This window comes from Lissotriton helveticus, chromosome 1_2 (assembly GCF_964261635.1).
Source record: "Lissotriton helveticus chromosome 1_2, aLisHel1.1, whole genome shotgun sequence".
NCBI classification, from domain to species: domain Eukaryota; kingdom Metazoa; phylum Chordata; class Amphibia; order Caudata; family Salamandridae; genus Lissotriton; species Lissotriton helveticus.
This window is the reverse complement of record NC_136058.1, coordinates 429,996,536-430,022,596: the sequence shown is the minus strand read 5'-3', so window position 1 is coordinate 430,022,596 and position 26,061 is coordinate 429,996,536.

Genomic DNA, 26,061 nt, shown 5'->3' with positions numbered 1-26,061 from the left:
ATGTTTGGTGTCTGCTACAAAGAGAAAGCCAGGCAGCGGCTTGAGGCAGTCCTAGGCATCCATGTGTGGTGTCTGCTACAAAGAGGAAGCCAGGCAGCGGCTTGAGGCAGTCCTGGGCATCCATGTGTGGTGTCTGCTACGAAGAGGAAGCCAGGCAGCGGCTTGAGGCAGTCCTAGGCATCCATGTGTGGTGTCTGCTAGAAAGAGGAAGCCAGGCAGCGGCTTGAGGCAGTCCTGGGCATCCATGTGTGGTGTCTGCTACGAAGAGGAAGCCAGGCAGCGGCTTGAGGCAGTCCTGGGCATCCATGTGTGGTGTCTGCTACGAAGAGGAAGCCAGGCAGCGGCTTGAGGCAGTCCTGGGCATCCATGTGTGGTGTCTGCTACAAAGAGGAAGCCAGGCAGCGGCTTGAGGCAGTCCTGGGCATCCATGTGTGGTGTCTGCTAGAAAGAGGAAGCCAGGCAGCGGCTTGAGGCAGTCCTGGGCATCCATGTGTGGTGCCTGCTACGAAGAGGAAGCCAGGCAGCGGCTTGAGGCAGTCCTGGGCATCCATGTGTGGTGTCTGCTACAAAGAGGAAGCCAGGCAGCGGCTTGAGGCAGTCCTGGGCGTCCATGTGTGGTGTCTGCTACAAAGAGGAAGCCAGCAGCGGCTTGAGGCAGTCCTGGGCATCCATGTGTGGTGTCTGCTACGAAGAGGAAGCCAGGCAGCGGCTTGAGGCAGTCCTGGGCATCCATGTGTGGTGTCTGCTACAAAGAGGAAGCCAGCAGCGGCTTGAGGCAGTCCTGGGCATCCATGTGTGGTGTCTGCTACGAAGAGGAAGCCAGGCAGCGGCTTGAGGCAGTCCTGGGCATCCATGTGTGGTGTCTGCTACAAAGAGGCAGCCAGGCAGCGGCTTGAGGCAGTCCTGGGCATCCATGTGTGGTGTCTGCTACAAAGAGGAAGCCAGGCAGCGGCTTGAGGCAGTCCTAGGCATCCATGTGTGGTGTCTGCTACGAAGAGGAAGCCAGGCAGCGGCTTGAGGCAGTCCCAGGCATCCATGTGTGGTGTCTGCTACAAAGAGGAAGCCAGCAGCGGCTTGAGGCAGTCCTAGGCATCCATGTGTGGTGTCTGCTACGAAGAGGAAGCCAGGCAGCGGCTTGAGGCAGTCCTGGGCATCCATGTGTGGTGTCTGCTACAAAGAGGAAGCCAGGCAACGCTTGAGGCAGTCCTGGGCATCCATGTGTGGTGTCTGCTACAAAGAGGAAGCCAGGCAGCGTCTTGAGGCAGTCCTAGGCATCCATGTGTGGTGTCTGCTACAAAGAGGAAGCCAGGCAGCGGCTTGAGGCAGTCCTGGGCATCCATGTGTGGTGTCTGCTACAAAGAGGAAGCCAGGCAGCGGCTTGAGGCAGTCCTGGGCATCCATGTGTGGTGTCTGCTACAAAGAGGAAGCCAGGCAGCGGCTTGAGGCAGTCCTGGGCATCCATGTGTGGTGTCTGCTACGAAGAGGAAGCCAGGCAGCGGCTTGAGGCAGTCCTAGGCATCCATGTGTGGTGTCTGCTACAAAGAGGAAGCCAGGCAGCGGCTTGAGGCAGTCCTGGGCATCCATGTGTGGTGTCTGCTACGAAGAGGAAGCCAGGCAGCGGCTTGAGGCAGTCCTAGGCATCCATGTGTGGTGTCTGCTACGAAGAGGAAGCCAGCAGCGGCTTGAGGCAGTCCTGGGCATCCATGTGTGGTGTCTGCTACGAAGAGGAAGCCAGGCAGCGGCTTGAGGCAGTCCTGGGCATCCATGTGTGGTGTCTGCTACAAAGAGGAAGCCAGGCAGCGGCTTGAGGCAGTCCTGGGAGTCCATGTGTGGTGTCTGCTACAAAGAGGAAGCCAGCAGCGGCTTGAGGCAGTCCTGGGCATCCATGTGTGGTGTCTGCTACGAAGAGGAAGCCAGGCAGCCGCTTGAGGCAGTCCTGGGCATCCATGTGTGGTGTCTGCTAGAAAGAGGAAGCCAGGCAGCGGCTTGAGGCAGTCCTGGGCATCCATGTGTGGTGTCTGCTACAAAGAGGAAGCCAGGCAGCGGCTTGAGGCAGTCCTGGGCATCCATGTGTGGTGTCTGCTACAAAGAGGAAGCCAGGCAACGCTTGAGGCAGTCCTGGGCATCCATGTGTGGTGTCTGCTACAAAGAGGAAGCCAGGCAGCGGCTTGAGGCAGTCCTGGGCATCCATGTGTGGTGTCTGCTAGAAAGAGGAAGCCAGGCAGCGGCTTGAGGCAGTCCTGGGCATCCATGTCTGGTGTCTGCTACAAAGAGGAAGCCAGGCAACGCTTGAGGCAGTCCTGGGCATCCATGTGTGGTGTCTGCTACAAAGAGGAAGCCAGGCAGCGGCTTGAGGCAGTCCTGGGCATCCATGTGTGGTGTCTGCTACAAAGAGGAAGCCAGGCAGCTGCTTGAGGCAGTCCTGGGCATCCATGTGTGGTGTCTGCTACAAAGAGGAAGCCAGGCAGCGGCTTGAGGCAGTCCTGGGCATCCATGTGTGGTGTCTGCTACAAAGAGGAAGCCAGGCAGCGGCTTGAGGCAGTCCTGGGCATCCATGTGTGGTGTCTGCTAGAAAGAGGAAGCCAGGCAGCGGCTTGAGGCAGTCCTGGGCATCCATGTGTGGTGTCTGCTACAAAGAGGAAGCCAGGCAGCGGCTTGAGGCAGTCCTGGGCATCCATGTGTGGTGTCTGCTACAAAGAGGAAGCCAGGCAACGCTTGAGGCAGTCCTGGGCATCCATGTGTGGTGTCTGCTACAAAGAGGAAGCCAGCCAGCGGCTTGAGGCAGTCCTGGGCATCCATGTGTGGTGTCTGCTAGAAAGAGGAAGCCAGGCAGCGGCTTGAGGCAGTCCTGGGCATCCATGTCTGGTGTCTGCTACAAAGAGGAAGCCAGGCAACGCTTGAGGCAGTCCTGGGCATCCATGTGTGGTGTCTGCTACAAAGAGGAAGCCAGGCAGCGGCTTGAGGCAGTCCTGGGCATCCATGTGTGGTGTCTGCTACAAAGAGGAAGCCAGGCAGCTGCTTGAGGCAGTCCTGGGCATCCATGTGTGGTGTCTGCTACAAAGAGGAAGCCAGGCAGCGGCTTGAGGCAGTCCTGGGCATCCATGTGTGGTGTCTGCTACAAAGAGGAAGCCAGGCAGCGGCTTGAGGCAGTCCTGGGCATCCATGTGTGGTGTCTGCTACAAAGAGGAAGCCAGGCAGCGGCTTGAGGCAGTCCTGGGCATCCATGGGTGGTGTCTGCTAGAAAGAGGAAGCCAGGCAGCGGCTTGAGGCAGTCCTGGGCATCCATGTGTGGTGTCTGCTACAAAGAGGAAGCCAGGCAGCGGCTTGAGGCAGTCCTGGGCATCCATGTGTGGTGTCTGCTAGAAAGAGGAAGCCAGGCAGCGGCTTGAGGCAGTCCTGGGCATCCATGTGTGGTGTCTGCTACGAAGAGGAAGCCAGGCAGCGGCTTGAGGCAGTCCTGGGCATCCATGTGTGGTGTCTGCTACAAAGAGGAAGCCAGGCAGCGGCTTGAGGCAGTCCTGGGCATCCATGTGTGGTGTCTGCTAGAAAGAGGAAGCCAGGCAGCGGCTTGAGGCAGACCTGGGCATCCATGTGTGGTGTCTGCTACGAAGAGGAAGCCAGGCAGCGGCTTGAGGCAGTCCTGGGCATCCATGTGTGGTTTCTGCTAGAAAGAGGAAGCCAGGCAGCGGCTTGAGGCAGTCCTAGGCATCCATGTGTGGTGTCTGCTACGAAGAGGAAGCCAGGCAGCGGCTTGAGGCAGTCCTAGGCATCCATGTGTGGTGTCTGCTACGAAGAGGAAGCCAGGCAACGCTTGAGGCAGTCCTGGGCATCCATGTGTGGTGTCTGCTACAAAGAGGAAGCCAGGCAGCGGCTTGAGGCAGTCCTAGGCATCCATGTGTGGTGTCTGCTACAAAGAGGAAGCCAGGCAGCGGCTTGAGGCAGTCCTGGGCATCCATGTGTGGTGTGTGCTACGAAGAGGAAGCCAGGCAGCGGCTTGAGGCAGTCCTAGGCATCCATGTGTGGTGTCTGCTGCAAAGAGGAAGCCAGGCAGCGGTTTGAGGCAGTCCTGGGCATCCATGTGTGGTGTCTGCTACAAAGAGGAAGCCAGCAGCGGCTTGAGGCAGTCCTGGGCATCCATGTGTGGTGTCTGCTACAAAGAGGAAGCCAGGCAGCGGCTTGAGGCAGTCCCGGGCATCCATGTGTGGTGTCTGCTACAAAGAGGAAGCCAGCAGCGGCTTGAGGCAGTCCTGGGCATCCATGTTTGGTGTCTGCTACAAAGAGAAAGCCAGGCAGCGGCTTGAGGCAGTCCTAGGCATCCATGTGTGGTGTCTGCTACAAAGAGGAAGCCAGGCAGCGGCTTGAGGCAGTCCTGGGCATCCATGTGTGGTGTCTGCTACGAAGAGGAAGCCAGGCAGCGGCTTGAGGCAGTCCTAGGCATCCATGTGTGGTGTCTGCTAGAAAGAGGAAGCCAGGCAGCGGCTTGAGGCAGTCCTGGGCATCCATGTGTGGTGTCTGCTACGAAGAGGAAGCCAGGCAGCGGCTTGAGGCAGTCCTGGGCATCCATGTGTGGTGTCTGCTACGAAGAGGAAGCCAGGCAGCGGCTTGAGGCAGTCCTGGGCATCCATGTGTGGTGTCTGCTACAAAGAGGAAGCCAGGCAGCGGCTTGAGGCAGTCCTGGGCATCCATGTGTGGTGTCTGCTAGAAAGAGGAAGCCAGGCAGCGGCTTGAGGCAGTCCTGGGCATCCATGTGTGGTGTCTGCTACGAAGAGGAAGCCAGGCAGCGGCTTGAGGCAGTCCTGGGCATCCATGTGTGGTGTCTGCTACAAAGAGGAAGCCAGGCAGCGGCTTGAGGCAGTCCTGGGCGTCCATGTGTGGTGTCTGCTACAAAGAGGAAGCCAGCAGCGGCTTGAGGCAGTCCTGGGCATCCATGTGTGGTGTCTGCTACGAAGAGGAAGCCAGGCAGCGGCTTGAGGCAGTCCTGGGCATCCATGTGTGGTGTCTGCTACAAAGAGGAAGCCAGCAGCGGCTTGAGGCAGTCCTGGGCATCCATGTGTGGTGTCTGCTACGAAGAGGAAGCCAGGCAGCGGCTTGAGGCAGTCCTGGGCATCCATGTGTGGTGTCTGCTACAAAGAGGCAGCCAGGCAGCGGCTTGAGGCAGTCCTGGGCATCCATGTGTGGTGTCTGCTACAAAGAGGAAGCCAGGCAGCGGCTTGAGGCAGTCCTAGGCATCCATGTGTGGTGTCTGCTACGAAGAGGAAGCCAGGCAGCGGCTTGAGGCAGTCCCAGGCATCCATGTGTGGTGTCTGCTACAAAGAGGAAGCCAGCAGCGGCTTGAGGCAGTCCTAGGCATCCATGTGTGGTGTCTGCTACGAAGAGGAAGCCAGGCAGCGGCTTGAGGCAGTCCTGGGCATCCATGTGTGGTGTCTGCTACAAAGAGGAAGCCAGGCAACGCTTGAGGCAGTCCTGGGCATCCATGTGTGGTGTCTGCTACAAAGAGGAAGCCAGGCAGCGTCTTGAGGCAGTCCTAGGCATCCATGTGTGGTGTCTGCTACAAAGAGGAAGCCAGGCAGCGGCTTGAGGCAGTCCTGGGCATCCATGTGTGGTGTCTGCTACAAAGAGGAAGCCAGGCAGCGGCTTGAGGCAGTCCTGGGCATCCATGTGTGGTGTCTGCTACAAAGAGGAAGCCAGGCAGCGGCTTGAGGCAGTCCTGGGCATCCATGTGTGGTGTCTGCTACGAAGAGGAAGCCAGGCAGCGGCTTGAGGCAGTCCTAGGCATCCATGTGTGGTGTCTGCTACAAAGAGGAAGCCAGGCAGCGGCTTGAGGCAGTCCTGGGCATCCATGTGTGGTGTCTGCTACGAAGAGGAAGCCAGGCAGCGGCTTGAGGCAGTCCTAGGCATCCATGTGTGGTGTCTGCTACGAAGAGGAAGCCAGCAGCGGCTTGAGGCAGTCCTGGGCATCCATGTGTGGTGTCTGCTACGAAGAGGAAGCCAGGCAGCGGCTTGAGGCAGTCCTGGGCATCCATGTGTGGTGTCTGCTACAAAGAGGAAGCCAGGCAGCGGCTTGAGGCAGTCCTGGGCGTCCATGTGTGGTGTCTGCTACAAAGAGGAAGCCAGCAGCGGCTTGAGGCAGTCCTGGGCATCCATGTGTGGTGTCTGCTACGAAGAGGAAGCCAGGCAGCCGCTTGAGGCAGTCCTGGGCATCCATGTGTGGTGTCTGCTAGAAAGAGGAAGCCAGGCAGCGGCTTGAGGCAGTCCTGGGCATCCATGTGTGGTGTCTGCTACAAAGAGGAAGCCAGGCAGCGGCTTGAGGCAGTCCTGGGCATCCATGTGTGGTGTCTGCTACAAAGAGGAAGCCAGGCAACGCTTGAGGCAGTCCTGGGCATCCATGTGTGGTGTCTGCTACAAAGAGGAAGCCAGGCAGCGGCTTGAGGCAGTCCTGGGCATCCATGTGTGGTGTCTGCTAGAAAGAGGAAGCCAGGCAGCGGCTTGAGGCAGTCCTGGGCATCCATGTCTGGTGTCTGCTACAAAGAGGAAGCCAGGCAACGCTTGAGGCAGTCCTGGGCATCCATGTGTGGTGTCTGCTACAAAGAGGAAGCCAGGCAGCGGCTTGAGGCAGTCCTGGGCATCCATGTGTGGTGTCTGCTACAAAGAGGAAGCCAGGCAGCTGCTTGAGGCAGTCCTGGGCATCCATGTGTGGTGTCTGCTACAAAGAGGAAGCCAGGCAGCGGCTTGAGGCAGTCCTGGGCATCCATGTGTGGTGTCTGCTACAAAGAGGAAGCCAGGCAGCCGCTTGAGGCAGTCCTGGGCATCCATGTGTGGTGTCTGCTAGAAAGAGGAAGCCAGGCAGCGGCTTGAGGCAGTCCTGGGCATCCATGTGTGGTGTCTGCTACAAAGAGGAAGCCAGGCAGCGGCTTGAGGCAGTCCTGGGCATCCATGTGTGGTGTCTGCTACAAAGAGGAAGCCAGGCAACGCTTGAGGCAGTCCTGGGCATCCATGTGTGGTGTCTGCTACAAAGAGGAAGCCAGCCAGCGGCTTGAGGCAGTCCTGGGCATCCATGTGTGGTGTCTGCTAGAAAGAGGAAGCCAGGCAGCGGCTTGAGGCAGTCCTGGGCATCCATGTCTGGTGTCTGCTACAAAGAGGAAGCCAGGCAACGCTTGAGGCAGTCCTGGGCATCCATGTGTGGTGTCTGCTACAAAGAGGAAGCCAGGCAGCGGCTTGAGGCAGTCCTGGGCATCCATGTGTGGTGTCTGCTACAAAGAGGAAGCCAGGCAGCTGCTTGAGGCAGTCCTGGGCATCCATGTGTGGTGTCTGCTACAAAGAGGAAGCCAGGCAGCGGCTTGAGGCAGTCCTGGGCATCCATGTGTGGTGTCTGCTACAAAGAGGAAGCCAGGCAGCGGCTTGAGGCAGTCCTGGGCATCCATGTGTGGTGTCTGCTACAAAGAGGAAGCCAGGCAGCGGCTTGAGGCAGTCCTGGGCATCCATGTGTGGTGTCTGCTAGAAAGAGGAAGCCAGGCAGCGGCTTGAGGCAGTCCTGGGCATCCATGTGTGGTGTCTGCTACAAAGAGGAAGCCAGGCAGCGGCTTGAGGCAGTCCTGGGCATCCATGTGTGGTGTCTGCTAGAAAGAGGAAGCCAGGCAGCGGCTTGAGGCAGTCCTGGGCATCCATGTGTGGTGTCTGCTACGAAGAGGAAGCCAGGCAGCGGCTTGAGGCAGTCCTGGGCATCCATGTGTGGTGTCTGCTACAAAGAGGAAGCCAGGCAGCGGCTTGAGGCAGTCCTGGGCATCCATGTGTGGTGTCTGCTAGAAAGAGGAAGCCAGGCAGCGGCTTGAGGCAGACCTGGGCATCCATGTGTGGTGTCTGCTACGAAGAGGAAGCCAGGCAGCGGCTTGAGGCAGTCCTGGGCATCCATGTGTGGTTTCTGCTAGAAAGAGGAAGCCAGGCAGCGGCTTGAGGCAGTCCTAGGCATCCATGTGTGGTGTCTGCTACGAAGAGGAAGCCAGGCAGCGGCTTGAGGCAGTCCTAGGCATCCATGTGTGGTGTCTGCTACGAAGAGGAAGCCAGGCAGCGGCTTGAGGCAGTCCTAGGCATCCATGTGTGGTGTCTGCTACAAAGAGGAAGCCAGGCAGCCGCTTGAGGCAGTCCTGGGCATCCATGTGTGGTGTCTGCTAGAAAGAGGAAGCCAGGCAGCGGCTTGAGGCAGTCCTGGGCATCCATGTGTGGTGTCTGCTACAAAGAGGAAGCCAGGCAGCGGCTTGAGGCAGTCCTGGGCGTCCATGTGTGGTGTCTGCTACAAAGAGGAAGCCAGCAGCGGCTTGAGGCAGTCCTGGGCGTCCATGTGTGGTGTCTGCTACAAAGAGGAAGCCAGCAGCGGCTTGAGGCAGTCCTGGGCATCCATGTGTGGTGTCTGCTACAAAGAGGAAGCCAGGCAGCGGCTTGAGGCAGTCCTGGGCGTCCATGTGTGGTGTCTGCTACAAAGAGGAAGCCAGCAGCGGCTTGAGGCAGTCCTGGGCATCCATGTGTGGTGTCTGCTACGAAGAGGAAGCCAGGCAGCGGCTTGAGGCAGTCCTGGGCATCCATGTGTGGTGTCTGCTACAAAGAGGAAGCCAGCAGCGGCTTGAGGCAGTCCTGGGCATCCATGTGTGGTGTCTGCTACGAAGAGGAAGCCAGGCAGCGGCTTGAGGCAGTCCTGGGCATCCATGTGTGGTGTCTGCTACAAAGAGGCAGCCAGGCAGCGGCTTGAGGCAGTCCTGGGCATCCATGTGTGGTGTCTGCTACAAAGAGGAAGCCAGGCAGCGGCTTGAGGCAGTCCTGGGCATCCATGTGTGGTGTCTGCTACGAAGAGGAAGCCAGGCAGCGGCTTGAGGCAGTCCTGGGCATCCATGTGTGGTGTCTGCTACAAAGAGGAAGCCAGGCAACGCTTGAGGCAGTCCTGGGCATCCATGTGTGGTGTCTGCTACAAAGAGGAAGCCAGGCAGCGGCTTGAGGCAGTCCTAGGCATCCATGTGTGGAGTCTGCTACAAAGAGGAAGCCAGGCAGCGGCTTGAGGCAGTCCTGGGCATCCATGTGTGGTGTCTGCTAGAAAGAGGAAGCCAGGCAGCGGCTTGAGGCAGTCCTGGGCATCCATGTGTGGTGTCTGCTACAAAGAGGAAGCCAGGCAACGCTTGAGGCAGTCCTGGGCATCCATGTGTGGTGTCTGCTACAAAGAGGAAGCCAGCAGCGGCTTGAGGCAGTCCTGGGCATCCATGTGTGGTGTCTGCTACAAAGAGGAAGCCAGCAGCGGCTTGAGGCAGTCCTGGGCATCCATGTGTGGTGTCTGCTACAAAGAGGAAGCCAGGCAGCGGCTTGAGGCAGTCCTGGGCATCCATGTGTGGTGTCTGCTACAAAGAGGAAGCCAGGCAGCCGCTTGAGGCAGTCCTGGGCATCCATGTGTGGTGTCTGCTACAAAGAGGAAGCCAGGCAACGCTTGAGGCAGTCCTGGGCATCCATGTGTGGTGTCTGCCACAAAGAGGAAGCCAGGCAGCGGCTTGAGGCAGTCCTAGGCATCCATGTGTGGTGTCTGCTACGAAGAGGAAGCCAGGCAGCGGCTTGAGGCAGTCCTGGGCATCCATGTGTGGTGTCTGCTACGAAGAGGAAGCCAGGCAGCGGCTTGAGGCAGTCCTAGGCATCCATGTGTGGTGTCTGCTGCAAAGAGGAAGCCAGGCAGCGGCTTGAGGCAGTCCTGGGCATCCATGTGTGGTGTCTGCTACAAAGAGGAAGCCAGCAGCGGCTTGAGGCAGTCCTGGGCATCCATGTGTGGTGTCTGCTACAAAGAGGAAGCCAGGCAGCGGCTTGAGGCAGTCCCGGGCATCCATGTGTGGTGTCTGCTACAAAGAGGAAGCCAGCAGCGGCTTGAGGCAGTCCTGGGCATCCATGTTTGGTGTCTGCTACAAAGAGAAAGCCAGGCAGCGGCTTGAGGCAGTCCTAGGCATTCATGTGTGGTGTCTGCTACAAAGAGGAAGCCAGGCAGCGGCTTGAGGCAGTCCTGGGCATCCATGTGTGGTGTCTGCTACGAAGAGGAAGCCAGGCAGCGGCTTGAGGCAGTCCTAGGCATCCATGTGTGGTGTCTGCTAGAAAGAGGAAGCCAGGCAGCGGCTTGAGGCAGTCCTGGGCATCCATGTGTGGTGTCTGCTACGAAGAGGAAGCCAGGCAGCGGCTTGAGGCAGTCCTGGGCATCCATGTGTGGTGTCTGCTACGAAGAGGAAGCCAGGCAGCGGCTTGAGGCAGTCCTGGGCATCCATGTGTGGTGTCTGCTACAAAGAGGAAGCCAGGCAGCGGCTTGAGGCAGTCCTGGGCATCCATGTGTGGTGTCTGCTAGAAAGAGGAAGCCAGGCAGCGGCTTGAGGCAGTCCTGGGCATCCATGTGTGGTGTCTGCTACGAAGAGGAAGCCAGGCAGCGGCTTGAGGCAGTCCTGGGCATCCATGTGTGGTGTCTGCTACAAAGAGGAAGCCAGGCAGCGGCTTGAGGCAGTCCTGGGCGTCCATGTGTGGTGTCTGCTACAAAGAGGAAGCCAGCAGCGGCTTGAGGCAGTCCTGGGCATCCATGTGTGGTGTCTGCTACGAAGAGGAAGCCAGGCAGCGGCTTGAGGCAGTCCTGGGCATCCATGTGTGGTGTCTGCTACAAAGAGGAAGCCAGCAGCGGCTTGAGGCAGTCCTGGGCATCCATGTGTGGTGTCTGCTACGAAGAGGAAGCCAGGCAGCGGCTTGAGGCAGTCCTGGGCATCCATGTGTGGTGTCTGCTACAAAGAGGCAGCCAGGCAGCGGCTTGAGGCAGTCCTGGGCATCCATGTGTGGTGTCTGCTACAAAGAGGAAGCCAGGCAGCGGCTTGAGGCAGTCCTAGGCATCCATGTGTGGTGTCTGCTACGAAGAGGAAGCCAGGCAGCGGCTTGAGGCAGTCCCGGGCATCCATGTGTGGTGTCTGCTACAAAGAGGAAGCCAGCAGCGGCTTGAGGCAGTCCTAGGCATCCATGTGTGGTGTCTGCTACGAAGAGGAAGCCAGGCAGCGGCTTGAGGCAGTCCTGGGCATCCATGTGTGGTGTCTGCTACAAAGAGGAAGCCAGGCAACGCTTGAGGCAGTCCTGGGCATCCATGTGTGGTGTCTGCTACAAAGAGGAAGACAGGCAGCGGCTTGAGGCAGTCCTAGGCATCCATGTGTGGTGTCTGCTACAAAGAGGAAGCCAGGCAGCGGCTTGAGGCAGTCCTGGGCATCCATGTGTGGTGTCTGCTACAAAGAGGAAGCCAGGCAGCGGCTTGAGGCAGTCCTGGGCATCCATGTGTGGTGTCTGCTACAAAGAGGAAGCCAGGCAGCGGCTTGAGGCAGTCCTGGGCATCCATGTGTGGTGTCTGCTAGAAAGAGGAAGCCAGGCAGCGGCTTGAGGCAGTCCTGGGCATCCATGTGTGGTGTCTGCTACAAAGAGGAAGCCAGGCAGCGGCTTGAGGCAGTCCTGGGCATCCATGTGTGGTGTCTGCTAGAAAGAGGAAGCCAGGCAGCGGCTTGAGGCAGTCCTGGGCATCCATGTGTGGTGTCTGCTACGAAGAGGAAGCCAGGCAGCGGCTTGAGGCAGTCCTGGGCATCCATGTGTGGTGTCTGCTACAAAGAGGAAGCCAGGCAGCGGCTTGAGGCAGTCCTGGGCATCCATGTGTGGTGTCTGCTAGAAAGAGGAAGCCAGGCAGCGGCTTGAGGCAGTCCTGGGCATCCATGTGTGGTGTCTGCTACGAAGAGGAAGCCAGGCAGCGGCTTGAGGCAGTCCTGGGCATCCATGTGTGGTGTCTGCTACAAAGAGGAAGCCAGGCAGCGGCTTGAGGCAGTCCTAGGCATCCATGTGTGGTGTCTGCTACGAAGAGGAAGCCAGGCAGCGGCTTGAGGCAGTCCTAGGCATCCATGTGTGGTGTCTGCTACAAAGAGGAAGCCAGGCAGCCGCTTGAGGCAGTCCTGGGCATCCATGTGTGGTGTCTGCTAGAAAGAGGAAGCCAGGCAGCGGCTTGAGGCAGTCCTGGGCATCCATGTGTGGTGTCTGCTACAAAGAGGAAGCCAGGCAGCGGCTTGAGGCAGTCCTGGGCGTCCATGTGTGGTGTCTGCTACAAAGAGGAAGCCAGCAGCGGCTTGAGGCAGTCCTGGGCGTCCATGTGTGGTGTCTGCTACAAAGAGGAAGCCAGCAGCGGCTTGAGGCAGTCCTGGGCATCCATGTGTGGTGTCTGCTACAAAGAGGAAGCCAGGCAGCGGCTTGAGGCAGTCCTGGGCGTCCATGTGTGGTGTCTGCTACAAAGAGGAAGCCAGCAGCGGCTTGAGGCAGTCCTGGGCATCCATGTGTGGTGTCTGCTACGAAGAGGAAGCCAGGCAGCGGCTTGAGGCAGTCCTGGGCATCCATGTGTGGTGTCTGCTACAAAGAGGAAGCCAGCAGCGGCTTGAGGCAGTCCTGGGCATCCATGTGTGGTGTCTGCTACGAAGAGGAAGCCAGGCAGCGGCTTGAGGCAGTCCTGGGCATCCATGTGTGGTGTCTGCTACAAAGAGGCAGCCAGGCAGCGGCTTGAGGCAGTCCTGGGCATCCATGTGTGGTGTCTGCTACAAAGAGGAAGCCAGGCAGCGGCTTGAGGCAGTCCTGGGCATCCATGTGTGGTGTCTGCTACGAAGAGGAAGCCAGGCAGCGGCTTGAGGCAGTCCTGGGCATCCATGTGTGGTGTCTGCTACAAAGAGGAAGCCAGGCAACGCTTGAGGCAGTCCTGGGCATCCATGTGTGGTGTCTGCTACAAAGAGGAAGCCAGGCAGCGGCTTGAGGCAGTCCTAGGCATCCATGTGTGGAGTCTGCTACAAAGAGGAAGCCAGGCAGCGGCTTGAGGCAGTCCTGGGCATCCATGTGTGGTGTCTGCTAGAAAGAGGAAGCCAGGCAGCGGCTTGAGGCAGTCCTGGGCATCCATGTGTGGTGTCTGCTACAAAGAGGAAGCCAGGCAACGCTTGAGGCAGTCCTGGGCATCCATGTGTGGTGTCTGCTACAAAGAGGAAGCCAGCAGCGGCTTGAGGCAGTCCTGGGCATCCATGTGTGGTGTCTGCTACAAAGAGGAAGCCAGCAGCGGCTTGAGGCAGTCCTGGGCATCCATGTGTGGTGTCTGCTACAAAGAGGAAGCCAGGCAGCGGCTTGAGGCAGTCCTGGGCATCCATGTGTGGTGTCTGCTACAAAGAGGAAGCCAGGCAGCCGCTTGAGGCAGTCCTGGGCATCCATGTGTGGTGTCTGCTACAAAGAGGAAGCCAGGCAACGCTTGAGGCAGTCCTGGGCATCCATGTGTGGTGTCTGCCATAAAGAGGAAGCCAGGCAGCGGCTTGAGGCAGTCCTAGGCATCCATGTGTGGTGTCTGCTACGAAGAGGAAGCCAGGCAGCGGCTTGAGGCAGTCCTGGGCATCCATGTGTGGTGTCTGCTACGAAGAGGAAGCCAGGCAGCGGCTTGAGGCAGTCCTAGGCATCCATGTGTGGTGTCTGCTGCAAAGAGGAAGCCAGGCAGCGGCTTGAGGCAGTCCTGGGCATCCATGTGTGGTGTCTGCTACAAAGAGGAAGCCAGCAGCGGCTTGAGGCAGTCCTGGGCATCCATGTGTGGTGTCTGCTACAAAGAGGAAGCCAGGCAGCGGCTTGAGGCAGTCCCGGGCATCCATGTGTGGTGTCTGCTACAAAGAGGAAGCCAGCAGCGGCTTGAGGCAGTCCTGGGCATCCATGTTTGGTGTCTGCTACAAAGAGAAAGCCAGGCAGCGGCTTGAGGCAGTCCTAGGCATTCATGTGTGGTGTCTGCTACAAAGAGGAAGCCAGGCAGCGGCTTGAGGCAGTCCTGGGCATCCATGTGTGGTGTCTGCTACGAAGAGGAAGCCAGGCAGCGGCTTGAGGCAGTCCTAGGCATCCATGTGTGGTGTCTGCTAGAAAGAGGAAGCCAGGCAGCGGCTTGAGGCAGTCCTGGGCATCCATGTGTGGTGTCTGCTACGAAGAGGAAGCCAGGCAGCGGCTTGAGGCAGTCCTGGGCATCCATGTGTGGTGTCTGCTACGAAGAGGAAGCCAGGCAGCGGCTTGAGGCAGTCCTGGGCATCCATGTGTGGTGTCTGCTACAAAGAGGAAGCCAGGCAGCGGCTTGAGGCAGTCCTGGGCATCCATGTGTGGTGTCTGCTAGAAAGAGGAAGCCAGGCAGCGGCTTGAGGCAGTCCTGGGCATCCATGTGTGGTGTCTGCTACGAAGAGGAAGCCAGGCAGCGGCTTGAGGCAGTCCTGGGCATCCATGTGTGGTGTCTGCTACAAAGAGGAAGCCAGGCAGCGGCTTGAGGCAGTCCTGGGCGTCCATGTGTGGTGTCTGCTACAAAGAGGAAGCCAGCAGCGGCTTGAGGCAGTCCTGGGCATCCATGTGTGGTGTCTGCTACGAAGAGGAAGCCAGGCAGCGGCTTGAGGCAGTCCTGGGCATCCATGTGTGGTGTCTGCTACAAAGAGGAAGCCAGCAGCGGCTTGAGGCAGTCCTGGGCATCCATGTGTGGTGTCTGCTACGAAGAGGAAGCCAGGCAGCGGCTTGAGGCAGTCCTGGGCATCCATGTGTGGTGTCTGCTGCAAAGAGGAAGCCAGGCAGCGGCTTGAGGCAGTCCTGGGCATCCATGTGTGGTGTCTGCTACAAAGAGGAAGCCAGCAGCGGCTTGAGGCAGTCCTGGGCATCCATGTGTGGTGTCTGCTACAAAGAGGAAGCCAGGCAGCGGCTTGAGGCAGTCCCGGGCATCCATGTGTGGTGTCTGCTACAAAGAGGAAGCCAGCAGCGGCTTGAGGCAGTCCTGGGCATCCATGTTTGGTGTCTGCTACAAAGAGAAAGCCAGGCAGCGGCTTGAGGCAGTCCTAGGCATTCATGTGTGGTGTCTGCTACAAAGAGGAAGCCAGGCAGCGGCTTGAGGCAGTCCTGGGCATCCATGTGTGGTGTCTGCTACGAAGAGGAAGCCAGGCAGCGGCTTGAGGCAGTCCTAGGCATCCATGTGTGGTGTCTGCTAGAAAGAGGAAGCCAGGTAGCGGCTTGAGGCAGTCCTGGGCATCCATGTGTGGTGTCTGCTACGAAGAGGAAGCCAGGCAGCGGCTTGAGGCAGTCCTGGGCATCCATGTGTGGTGTCTGCTACGAAGAGGAAGCCAGGCAGCGGCTTGAGGCAGTCCTGGGCATCCATGTGTGGTGTCTGCTACAAAGAGGAAGCCAGGCAGCGGCTTGAGGCAGTCCTGGGCATCCATGTGTGGTGTCTGCTAGAAAGAGGAAGCCAGGCAGCGGCTTGAGGCAGTCCTGGGCATCCATGTGTGGTGTCTGCTACGAAGAGGAAGCCAGGCAGCGGCTTGAGGCAGTCCTGGGCATCCATGTGTGGTGTCTGCTACAAAGAGGAAGCCAGGCAGCGGCTTGAGGCAGTCCTGGGCGTCCATGTGTGGTGTCTGCTACAAAGAGGAAGCCAGCAGCGGCTTGAGGCAGTCCTGGGCATCCATGTGTGGTGTCTGCTACGAAGAGGAAGCCAGGCAGCGGCTTGAGGCAGTCCTGGGCATCCATGTGTGGTGTCTGCTACAAAGAGGAAGCCAGCAGCGGCTTGAGGCAGTCCTGGGCATCCATGTGTGGTGTCTGCTACGAAGAGGAAGCCAGGCAGCGGCTTGAGGCAGTCCTGGGCATCCATGTGTGGTGTCTGCTACAAAGAGGCAGCCAGGCAGCGGCTTGAGGCAGTCCTGGGCATCCATGTGTGGTGTCTGCTACAAAGAGGAAGCCAGGCAGCGGCTTGAGGCAGTCCTAGGCATCCATGTGTGGTGTCTGCTACGAAGAGGAAGCCAGGCAGCGGCTTGAGGCAGTCCCGGGCATCCATGTGTGGTGTCTGCTACAAAGAGGAAGCCAGCAGCGGCTTGAGGCAGTCCTAGGCATCCATGTGTGGTGTCTGCTACGAAGAGGAAGCCAGGCAGCGGCTTGAGGCAGTCCTGGGCATCCATGTGTGGTGTCTGCTACAAAGAGGAAGCCAGGCAACGCTTGAGGCAGTCCTGGGCATCCATGTGTGGTGTCTGCTACAAAGAGGAAGACAGGCAGCGGCTTGAGGCAGTCCTAGGCATCCATGTGTGGTGTCTGCTACAAAGAGGAAGCCAGGCAGCGGCTTGAGGCAGTCCTGGGCATCCATGTGTGGTGTCTGCTACAAAGAGGAAGCCAGGCAGAGGCTTGAGGCAGTCCTGGGCATCCATGTGTGGTGTCTGCTACAAAGAGGAAGCCAGGCAGCGGCTTGAGGCAGTCCTGGGCATCCATGTGTGGTGTCTGCTACGAAGAGGAAGCCAGGCAGCGGCTTGAGGCAGTCCTAGGCATCCATGTGTGGTGTCTGCTACAAAGAGGAAGCCAGGCAGCGGCTTGAGGCAGTCCTGGGCATCCATGTGTGGTGTCTGCTACGAAGAGGAAGCCAGGCAGCGGCTTGAGGCAGTCCTAGGCATCCATGTGTGGTGTCTGCTACGAAGAGGAAGCCAGCAGAGGCTTGAGGCAGTCCTGGGCATCCATGTGTGGTGTCTGCTACGAAGAGGAAGCCAGGCAGCGGCTTGAGGCAGTCCTGGGCATCCATGTGTGGTGTCTGCTACAAAGAGGAAGCCAGGCAGCGGCTTGAGGCAGTCCTGGGCGTCCATGTGTGGTGTCTGCTACAAAGAGGAAGCCAGCAGCGGCTTGAGGCAGTCCTGGGCATCCATGTGTGGTGTCTGCTACAAAGAGGAAGCCAGGCAGCGGCTTGAGGCAGTCCTGGGCATCCATGTGTGGTGTCTGCTACAAAGAGGAAGCCAGGCAGCGGCTTGAGGCAGTCCCGGGCATCCATGTGTGGTGTCTGCTACAAAGAGGAAGCCAGGCAGCGGCTTGAGGCAGTCCTGGGCATCCATGTGTGGTGTCTGCTACAAAGAGGAAGCCAGGCAGCGGCTTGAGGCAGTCCTGGGCATCCATGTCTGGTGTCTGCTACAAAGAGGAAGCCAGGCAACGCTTGAGGCAGTCCTGGGCATCCATGTGTGGTGTCTGCTACAAAGAGGAAGCCAGGCAGCGGCTTGAGGCAGTCCTGGGCATCCATGTGTGGTGTCTGCTACAAAGAGGAAGCCAGGCAGCTGCTTGAGGCAGTCCTGGGCATCCATGTGTGGTGTCTGCTACAAAGAGGAAGCCAGGCAGCGGCTTGAGGCAGTCCTGGGCATCCATGTGTGGTGTCTGCTACAAAGAGGAAGCCAGGCAGCGGCTTGAGGCAGTCCTGGGCATCCATGTGTGGTGTCTGCTACAAAGAGGAAGCCAGGCAGCGGCTTGAGGCAGTCCTGGGCATCCATGTGTGGTGTCTGCTAGAAAGAGGAAGCCAGGCAGCGGCTTGAGGCAGTCCTGGGCATCCATGTGTGGTGTCTGCTACAAAGAGGAAGCCAGCAGCGGCTTGAGGCAGTCCTGGGCATCCATGTGTGGTGTCTGCTACGAAGAGGAAGCCAGGCAGCGGCTTGAGGCAGTCCTGGGCATCCATGTGTGGTGTCTGCTACAAAGAGGAAGCCAGGCAGCGGCTTGAGGCAGTCCTGGGCGTCCATGTGTGGTGTCTGCTACAAAGAGGAAGCCAGCAGCGGCTTGAGGCAGTCCTGGGCGTCCATGTGTGGTGTCTGCTACAAAGAGGAAGCCAGCAGCGGCTTGAGGCAGTCCTGGGCATCCATGTGTGGTGTCTGCTACGAAGAGGAAGCCAGGCAGCCGCTTGAGGCAGTCCTGGGCATCCATGTGTGGTGTCTGCTACAAAGAGGAAGCCAGGCAGCGGCTTGAGGCAGTCCTGGGCATCCATGTGTGGTGTCTGCTAGAAAGAGGAAGCCGGGCAGCGGCTTGAGGCAGTCCTGGGCATCCATGTCTGGTGTCTGCTACAAAGAGGAAGCCAGGCAACGCTTAAGGCAGTCCTGGGCATCCATGTGTGGTGTCTGCTACAAAGAGGAAGCCAGGCAGCGGCTTGAGGCAGTCCTGGGTATCCATGTGTGGTGTCTGCTACAAAGAGGAAGCCAGGCAGCTGCTTGAGGCAGTCCTGGGCATCCATGTGTGGTGTCTGCTACAAAGAGGAAGCCAGGCAGCGGCTTGAGGCAGTCCTGGGCATCCATGTGTGGTGTCTGCTACAAAGAGGAAGCCAGGCAGCGGCTTGAGGCAGTCCTGGGCATCCATGTGTGGTGTCTGCTACAAAGAGGAAGCCAGCAGCGGCTTGAGGCAGTCCTGGGCATCCATGTGTGGTGTCTGCTACAAAGAGGAAGCCAGGCAGCGGCTTGAGGCAGTCCTGGGCGTCTATGTGTGGTGTCTGCTACAAAGAGGAAGCCAGCAGCGGCTTGAGGCAGTCCTGGGCATCCATGTGTGGTGTCTGCTACGAATAGGAAGCCAGGCAGCGGCTTGAGGCAGTCCTGGGCATCCATGTGTGGTGTCTGCTACAAAGAGGAAGCCAGCAGCGGCTTGAGGCAGTCCTGGGCATCCATGTGTGGTGTCTGCTACGAAGAGGAAGCCAGGCAGCGGCTTGAGGCAGTCCTGGGCATCCATGTGTGGTGTCTGCTACAAAGAGGCAGCCAGGCAGCGGCTTGAGGCAGTCCTGGGCATCCATGTGTGGTGTCTGCTACAAAGAGGAAGCCAGGCAGCGGCTTGAGGCAGTCCTAGGCATCCATGTGTGGTGTCTGCTACGAAGAGGAAGCCAGGCAGCGGCTTGAGGCAGTCCCGGGCATCCATGTGTGGTGTCTGCTACAAAGAGGAAGCCAGCAGCGGCTTGAGGCAGTCCTAGGCATCCATGTGTGGTGTCTGCTACGAAGAGGAAGCCAGGCAGCGGCTTGAGGCAGTCCTGGGCATCCATGTGTGGTGTCTGCTACAAAGAGGAAGCCAGGCAACGCTTGAGGCAGTCCTGGGCATCCATGTGTGGTGTCTGCTACAAAGAGGAAGCCAGGCAGCGGCTTGAGGCAGTCCTAGGAATCCATGTGTGGTGTCTGCTACAAAGAGGAAGCCAGGCAGCGGCTTGAGGCAGTCCTGGGCATCCATGTGTGGTGTCTGCTACAAAGAGGAAGCCAGGCAGCGGCTTGAGGCAGTCCTGGGCATCCATGTGTGGTGTCTGCTACGAAGAGGAAGCCAGGCAGCGGCTTGAGGCAGTACTAGGCATCCATGTGTGGTGTCTGCTACAAAGAGGAAGCCAGGCAGCGGCTTGAGGCAGTCCTGGGCATCCATGTGTGGTGTCTGCTACGAAGAGGAAGCCAGGCAGCGGCTTGAGGCAGTCCTAGGCATCCATGTGTGGTGTCTGCTACGAAGAGGAAGCCAGCAGCGGCTTGAGGCAGTCCTGGGCATCCATGTGTGGTGTCTGCTACGAAGAGGAAGCCAGGCAGCGGCTTGAGGCAGTCCTGGGCATCCATGTGTGGTGTCTGCTACAAAGAGGAAGCCAGGCAGCGGCTTGAGGCAGTCCTGGGCGTCCATGTGTGGTGTCTGCTACAAAGAGGAAGCCAGCAGCGGCTTGAGGCAGTCCTGGGCATCCATGTGTGGTGTCTGCTACGAAGAGGAAGCCAGGCAGCCGCTTGAGGCAGTCCTGGGCATCCATGTGTGGTGTCTGCTACAAAGAGGAAGCCAGGCAGCGGCTTGAGGCAGTCCTGGGCATCCATGTGTGGTGTCTGCTAGAAAGAGGAAGCCGGGCAGCGGCTTGAGGCAGTCCTGGGCATCCATGTCTGGTGTCTGCTACAAAGAGGAAGCCAGGCAACGCTTGAGGCAGTCCTGGGCATCCATGTGTGGTGTCTGCTACAAAGAGGAAGCCAGGCAGCGGCTTGAGGCAGTCCTGGGCATCCATGTGTGGTGTCTGCTACAATGAGGAAGCCAGGCAGCTGCTTGAGGCAGTCCTGGGCATCCATGTGTGGTGTCAGCTACAAAGAGGAAGCCAGGCAGCGGCTTGAGGCAGTCCTGGGCATCCATGTGTGGTGTCTGCTACAAAGAGGAAGCCAGGCAGCGGCTTGAGGCAGTCCTGGGCATCCATGTGTGGTGTCTGCTACAAAGAGGAAGCCAGGCAGCGGCTTGAGGCAGTCCTGGGCATCCATGTGTGGTGTCTGCTAGAAAGAGGAAGCCAGGCAGCGGCTTGAGGCAGTCCTGGGCATCCATGTGTGGTGTCTGCTACAAAGAGGAAGCCAGCAGCGGCTTGAGGCAGTCCTGGGCATCCATGTGTGGTGTCTGCTACGAAGAGGAAGCCAGGCAGCGGCTTGAGGCAGTCCTGGGCATCCATGTGTGGTGTCTGCTACAAAGAGGAAGCCAGGCAGCGGCTTGAGGCAGTCCTGGGCGTCCATGTGTGGTGTCTGCTACAAAGAGGAAGCCAGCAGCGGCTTGAGGCAGTCCTGGGCATCCATGTGTGGTGTCTGCTACGAAGAGGAAGCCAGGCAGCGGCTTGAGGCAGTCCTGGGCATCCATGTGTGGTGTCTGCTACAAAGAGGCAGCCAGGCAGCGGCTTGAGGCAGTCCTGGGCATCCATGTGTGGTGTCTGCTACGAAGAGGAAGCCAGACAACGCTTGAGGCAGTCCTGGGCATCCATGTGTGGTGTCTGCTACAAAGAGGAAGCCAGGCAGCGGCTTGAGGCAGTCCTAGGCATCCATGTGTGGTGTCTGCTACGAAGAGGAAGCCAGGCAGCGGCTTGAGGCAGTCCTGGGCATCCATGTGTGGTGTCTGCTAGAAAGAGGAAGCCAGGCAGCGGCTTGAGGCAGTCCTGGGCATCCATGTGTGGTGTCTGCTACAAAGAGGAAGCCAGGCAGCGGCTTGAGGCAGTCCTGGGCATCCATGTGTGGTGTCTGCTACAAAGAGGAAGCCAGGCAACGCTTGAGGCAGTCCTGGGCATCCATGTGTGGTGTCTGCTACAAAGAGGAAGCCAGGCAGCGGCTTGAGGCAGTCCTGGGCATCCATGTGTGGTGTCTGCTAGAAAGAGGAAGCCAGGCAGCGGCTTGAGGCAGTCCTGGGCATCCATGTGTGGTGTCTGCTACAAAGAGGAAGCCAGCAGCGGCTTGAGGCAGTCCTGGGCATCCATGTGCGGTGTCTGCTACGAAGAGGAAGCCAGGCAGCGGCTTGAGGCAGTCCTGGGCATCCATGTGTGGTGTCTGCTACAAAGAGGAAGCCAGCAGCGGCTTGAGGCAGTCCTGGGCATCCATGTGTGGTGTCTGCTACAAAGAGGAAGCCAGGCAGCGGCTTGAGGCAGTCCTGGGCGTCCATGTGTGGTGTCTGCTACAAAGAGGAAGCCAGCAGCGGCTTGAGGCAGTCCTGGGCATCCATGTGTGGTGTCTGCTACGAAGAGGAAGCCAGGCAGCGGCTTGAGGCAGTCCTGGGCATCCATGTGTGGTGTCTGCTACAAAGAGGCAGCCAGGCAGCGGCTTAAGGCAGTCCTGGGCATCCATGTGTGGTGTCTGCTACGAAGAGGAAGCCAGGCAACGCTTGAGGCAGTCCTGGGCATCCATGTGTGGTGTCTGCTACAAAGAGGAAGCCAGGCAGCGGCTTGAGGCAGTCCTAGGCATCCATGTGTGGTGTCTGCTACGAAGAGGAAGCCAGGCAGCGGCTTGAGGCAGTCCTGGGCATCCATGTGTGGTGTCTGCTAGAAAGAGGAAGCCAGGCAGCGGCTTGAGGCAGTCCTGGGCATCCATGTGTGGTGTCTGCTACAAAGAGGAAGCCAGGCAGCGGCTTGAGGCAGTCCTGGGCATCCATGTGTGGTGACTGCTACAAAGAGGAAGCCAGGCAACGCTTGAGGCAGTCCTGGGCATCCATGTGTGGTGTCTGCTACAAAGAGGAAGCCAGGCAGCGGCTTGAGGCAGTCCTGGGCATCCATGTGTGGTGTCTGCTACAAAGAGGAAGCCAGGCAGCGGCTTGAGGCAGTCCTGGGCATCCATGTGTGGTGTCTGCTACGAAGAGGAAGCCAGGCAGCGGCTTGAGGCAGTCCTGGGCATCCATGTGTGGTGTCTGCTACAAAGAGGAAGCCAGGCAACGCTTGAGGCAGTCCTGGGCATCCATGTGTGGTGTCTGCTACAAAGAGGAAGCCAGGCAGCGGCTTGAGGCAGTCCTGGGCGTCCATGTGTGGTGTCTGCTACAAAGAGGAAGCCAGGCAGCGGCTTGAGGCAGTCCTGGGCATCCATGTGTGGTGTCTGCTACAAAGAGGAAGCCAGCAGCGGCTTGAGGCAGTCCTGGGCGTCCATGTGTGGTGTCTGCTACAAAGAGGAAGCCAGGCAGCGGCTTGAGGCAGTCCTGGGCATCCATGTGTGGTGTCTGCTACGAAGAGGAAGCCAGGCAGCGGCTTGAGGCAGTCCTGGGCATCCATGTGTGGTGTCTGCTACGAAGAGGAAGCCAGCAGCGGCTTGAGGCAGTCCTGGGCATCCATGTGTGGTGTCTATTACAAAGAGGAAGCCAGCAGCGGCTTGAGGCAGTCCTGGGCATCCATGTGTGGTGTCTGCTACAAAGAGGAAGCCAGGCAGCGGCTTGAGACAGTCCTGGGCATCCATGTGTGGTGTCTGCTACAAAGAGGAAGCCAGCAGCGGCTTGAGACAGTCCTGGGCATCCATGTGTGGTGTCTGCTACAAAGAGGAAGCCAGCAGCGGCTTGAGGCAGTCCTAGGCATCCATGTGTGGTGTCTGCTACGAAGAGGAAGCCAGCAGCGGCTTGAGGCAGTCCTGGGCATCCATGTGTGGTGTCTGCTACGAAGAGGAAGCCAGCAGCGGCTTGAGGCAGTCCTGGGCATCCATGTGTGGTGTCTGCTGCAAAGAGGAAGCCAGGCAGCGGCTTGAGGCAGTCCTGGGCATCCATGTGTGGTATCTGCTTCAAAGAGGAAGCCAGCAGCGGCTTGAGGCAGTCCTGGGCATCCATGTGTGGTGTCTGCTAGAAAGAGGAAGCCAGGCAGCGGCTTGAGGCAGTCCTGGGCATCCATGTGTGGTGTCTGCTACGAAGAGGAAGCCAGGCAGCGGCTTGAGGCAGTCCTGGGCATCCATGTGTGGTGTCTGCTACGAAGAGGAAGCCAGGCAGCGGCTTGAGGCAGTCCTGGGCATCCATGTGTGGTGTCTGCTACAAAGAGGAAGCCAGGCAACGCTTGAGGCAGTCCTGGGCATCCATGTGTGGTGTCTGCTAGAAAGAGGAAGCCAGGCAGCGGCTTGAGGCAGTCCTGGGCATCCATGTGTGGTGTCTGCTACGAAGAGGAAGCCAGCAGCGGCTTGAGGCAGTCCTGGGCATCCATGTGTGGTGTCTGCTACAAAGAGGAAGCCAGGCAGCGGCTTGAGGCAGTCCTGGGCATCCATGTGTGGTGTCTGCTACGAAGAGGAAGCCAGCAGCGGCTTGAGGCAGTCCTGGGCATCCATGTGTGGTGTCTGCTACGAAGAGGAAGCCAGCAGCGGCTTGAGGCAGTCCTGGGCATCCATGTGTGGTGTCTGCTACGAAGAGGAAGCCAGCAGCGGCTTGAGGCAGTCCTGGGCATCCATGTGTGGTGTCTGCTACGAAGAGGAAGCCAGGCAGCGGCTTGAGGCAGTCCTAGGCATCCATGTGTGGTGTCTGCTAGAAAGAGGAAGCCAGGCAGCGGCTTGAGGCAGTCCTGGGCATCCATGTGTGGTGTCTGCTAGAAAGAGGAAGCCAGGCAGCGGCTTGAGGCAGTCCTGGGCATCCATGTGTGGTGTCTGCTACAAAGAGGAAGCCAGGCAGCGGCTTGAGGCAGTCCTGGGCATCCATGTGTGGTGTCTGCTAGAAAGAGGAAGCCAGGCAGCGGCTTGAGGCAGTCCTGGGCATCCATGTGTGGTGTCTGCTACAAAGAGGAAGCCAGCAGCGGCTTGAGGCAGTCCTGGGCATCCATGTGTGGTGTCTGCTACAAAGAGGAAGCCAGGCAGCGGCTTGAGGCAGTCCTGGGCATCCATGTGTGGTGTCTGCTACGAAGAGGAAGCCAGGCAGCGGCTTGAGGCAGTCCTAGGCATCCATGTGTGGTGTTGCTGCAAGCACAAGGGCAGCGCTGTCATTTGCAGGGCGCTGCCATGTCTTCCTCATACGCACCCTGGCCAAGCTAGCTTATCTTTCTCCTTGGTGCGTTGAAGTGAAACGCCTGTAGTGATGGTTTGCTGCAACTCCTCCAGCTGTTTCTGTAGCTCTTTGACGACAAGCCTCATGCAGTCCAAGTTAGCCCGGGAGATTGCCTCAGCCCAGACCTCCCTGCCAGAAGGTAGGGCCGCGGTTGCAAAGGCGGGCTCCAGTGGCCTCGCACAGTCCACCGGGGCATCACCCGCAGGCTCTTTGCTTTCCTTGTCATCACACTAATATAACATTTAGCACCGTCAAACGAGCCATCGCTTGTGGTAGGCAGAGTTTCTTTCACTTTTCTTGTAGAGGAAGCCAGCGTTATCCGCGGGAGAGCTGCTCTTGGCGTAGTACATCACACACCGCTCATTCAGCTTCATGTCAGAAAGGTTCCACAGCCCCTCCGCTCCTTCCTCCTCTCCGAAAGTAAAGCAGCATTATGAGGCGCGCACAGGATTGTGGGTATGCAGATTGCTGGTGACGCGCTGAAGATTCCTCTGGAGAATCCCGACCTCTAGCGACAGGAAGGAGCGTTGCAGCTCCCGCTCCCTCCCGCAGGCGCCTCGTTCTGCGTCATGTGGCCCTGTAACGCCTCCCGGTGGCGCCTGCGGGAGCCTTCTCTCCACGGCAGCAGAAGAGGCCCGACCGCCCTAGTAAACTCGTATTTCAACCAATCACGGAGTTTCTTGTACAGAAACCCTCCAAAAATTGGAGCGATTCCGCTTCTCACGGCCCCTCAGAGTGCGCGTGACTAGCGAAATGTTCAAAAATAGAAATCTATTTCAACTCGGGAATGACTTTGTGATCCATTCGCGCAATAGAGATAAAAAATATCACTTATTACTAGTAGGGTGACTTTATACCGGTGACGTGTCAGTCACCCCCATGAATACCTGTGTGTGCACAAGTACAGGCGCTCCTTAAACTATTAAACAAACGCCTGTATCACCTGCAGTGATGAATTGGGTGTTTGCCGCAGAGGCTTCTGGGTATGCAAATGACTGTGGCTAGCCACGCCCCCTCCAGTGACAATCCCCGCGAGCACAGGGCACCTTTGCCTACCTTCATCGGCCCTTGATGAGTGATAATGGCCCCGCGGTGAAACCGAGGCATGTGTCCGCATCTCACGCATATCCACCTCGATCCCCTAAACAGCCCTGTTTGCATTTTCGTATTTCTGTGCAGTATTAGCCCCCACCCCACCGTGACTTGAATTTCTGAGGTTAAAAACAATAACCCCCCATTTGTAGGCATTCTCTGTTGTGTTCTTCCTTTTTGACATCCTTTCAATTTAAAAGAATCGAATGGAGAAAACTTTTAAAATAGGTAGAATCCGCCTGCAGACTGGGGGGGGGGGGGCAGATGAAACACTCATCAATGCAAATGTTTCCATATTTATTCCTGCCCAATGTAAACAAGTTATGCATCAAACTATGCACCCATATTTACACCGGATGTAAAAGTGTGCACTAATGGGGTCAGGGTGCAGTTTCATATCCTCCTGTGTTCCTTTCATACATGTAAAAGTGTGCACTGATGGGGTCAGGGTGCAGTTTAATATCCTCCTGTGTTCCTTTCATACATGTAAAAGTGTGCACTGATGGGGTCAGGGTGCAGTTTAATATCCTGCAGTTTAATATCCTCCTGTGTTCCTTTCATACATGTAAAAGTGTGCACTGATGGGGTCAGGGTGCAGTTTAATGTCCTCCTGTGTTCCTTTCATACATGTAAAAGTGTGCACTAATGGGGTCAGGGTGCAGTTTAATGTCCTCCTGTGTTCCTTTCATACATGTAAAAGTGTGCACTGATGGGGTCAGGGTGCAGTTTAATATCCTCCTGTGTTCCTTTCATACATGTAAAAGTGTGCACTGATGGGGTCAGGGTGCAGTTTAATATCCTGCAGTTTAATATCCTCCTGTGTTCCTTTCATACATGTACAAGTGAGCACTGATGGGGTCAGGGTACAGTTTAATGTCCTCCTGTGTTCCTTTCATACATGTAAAAGTGTGCACTAATGGGGTCAGGGTG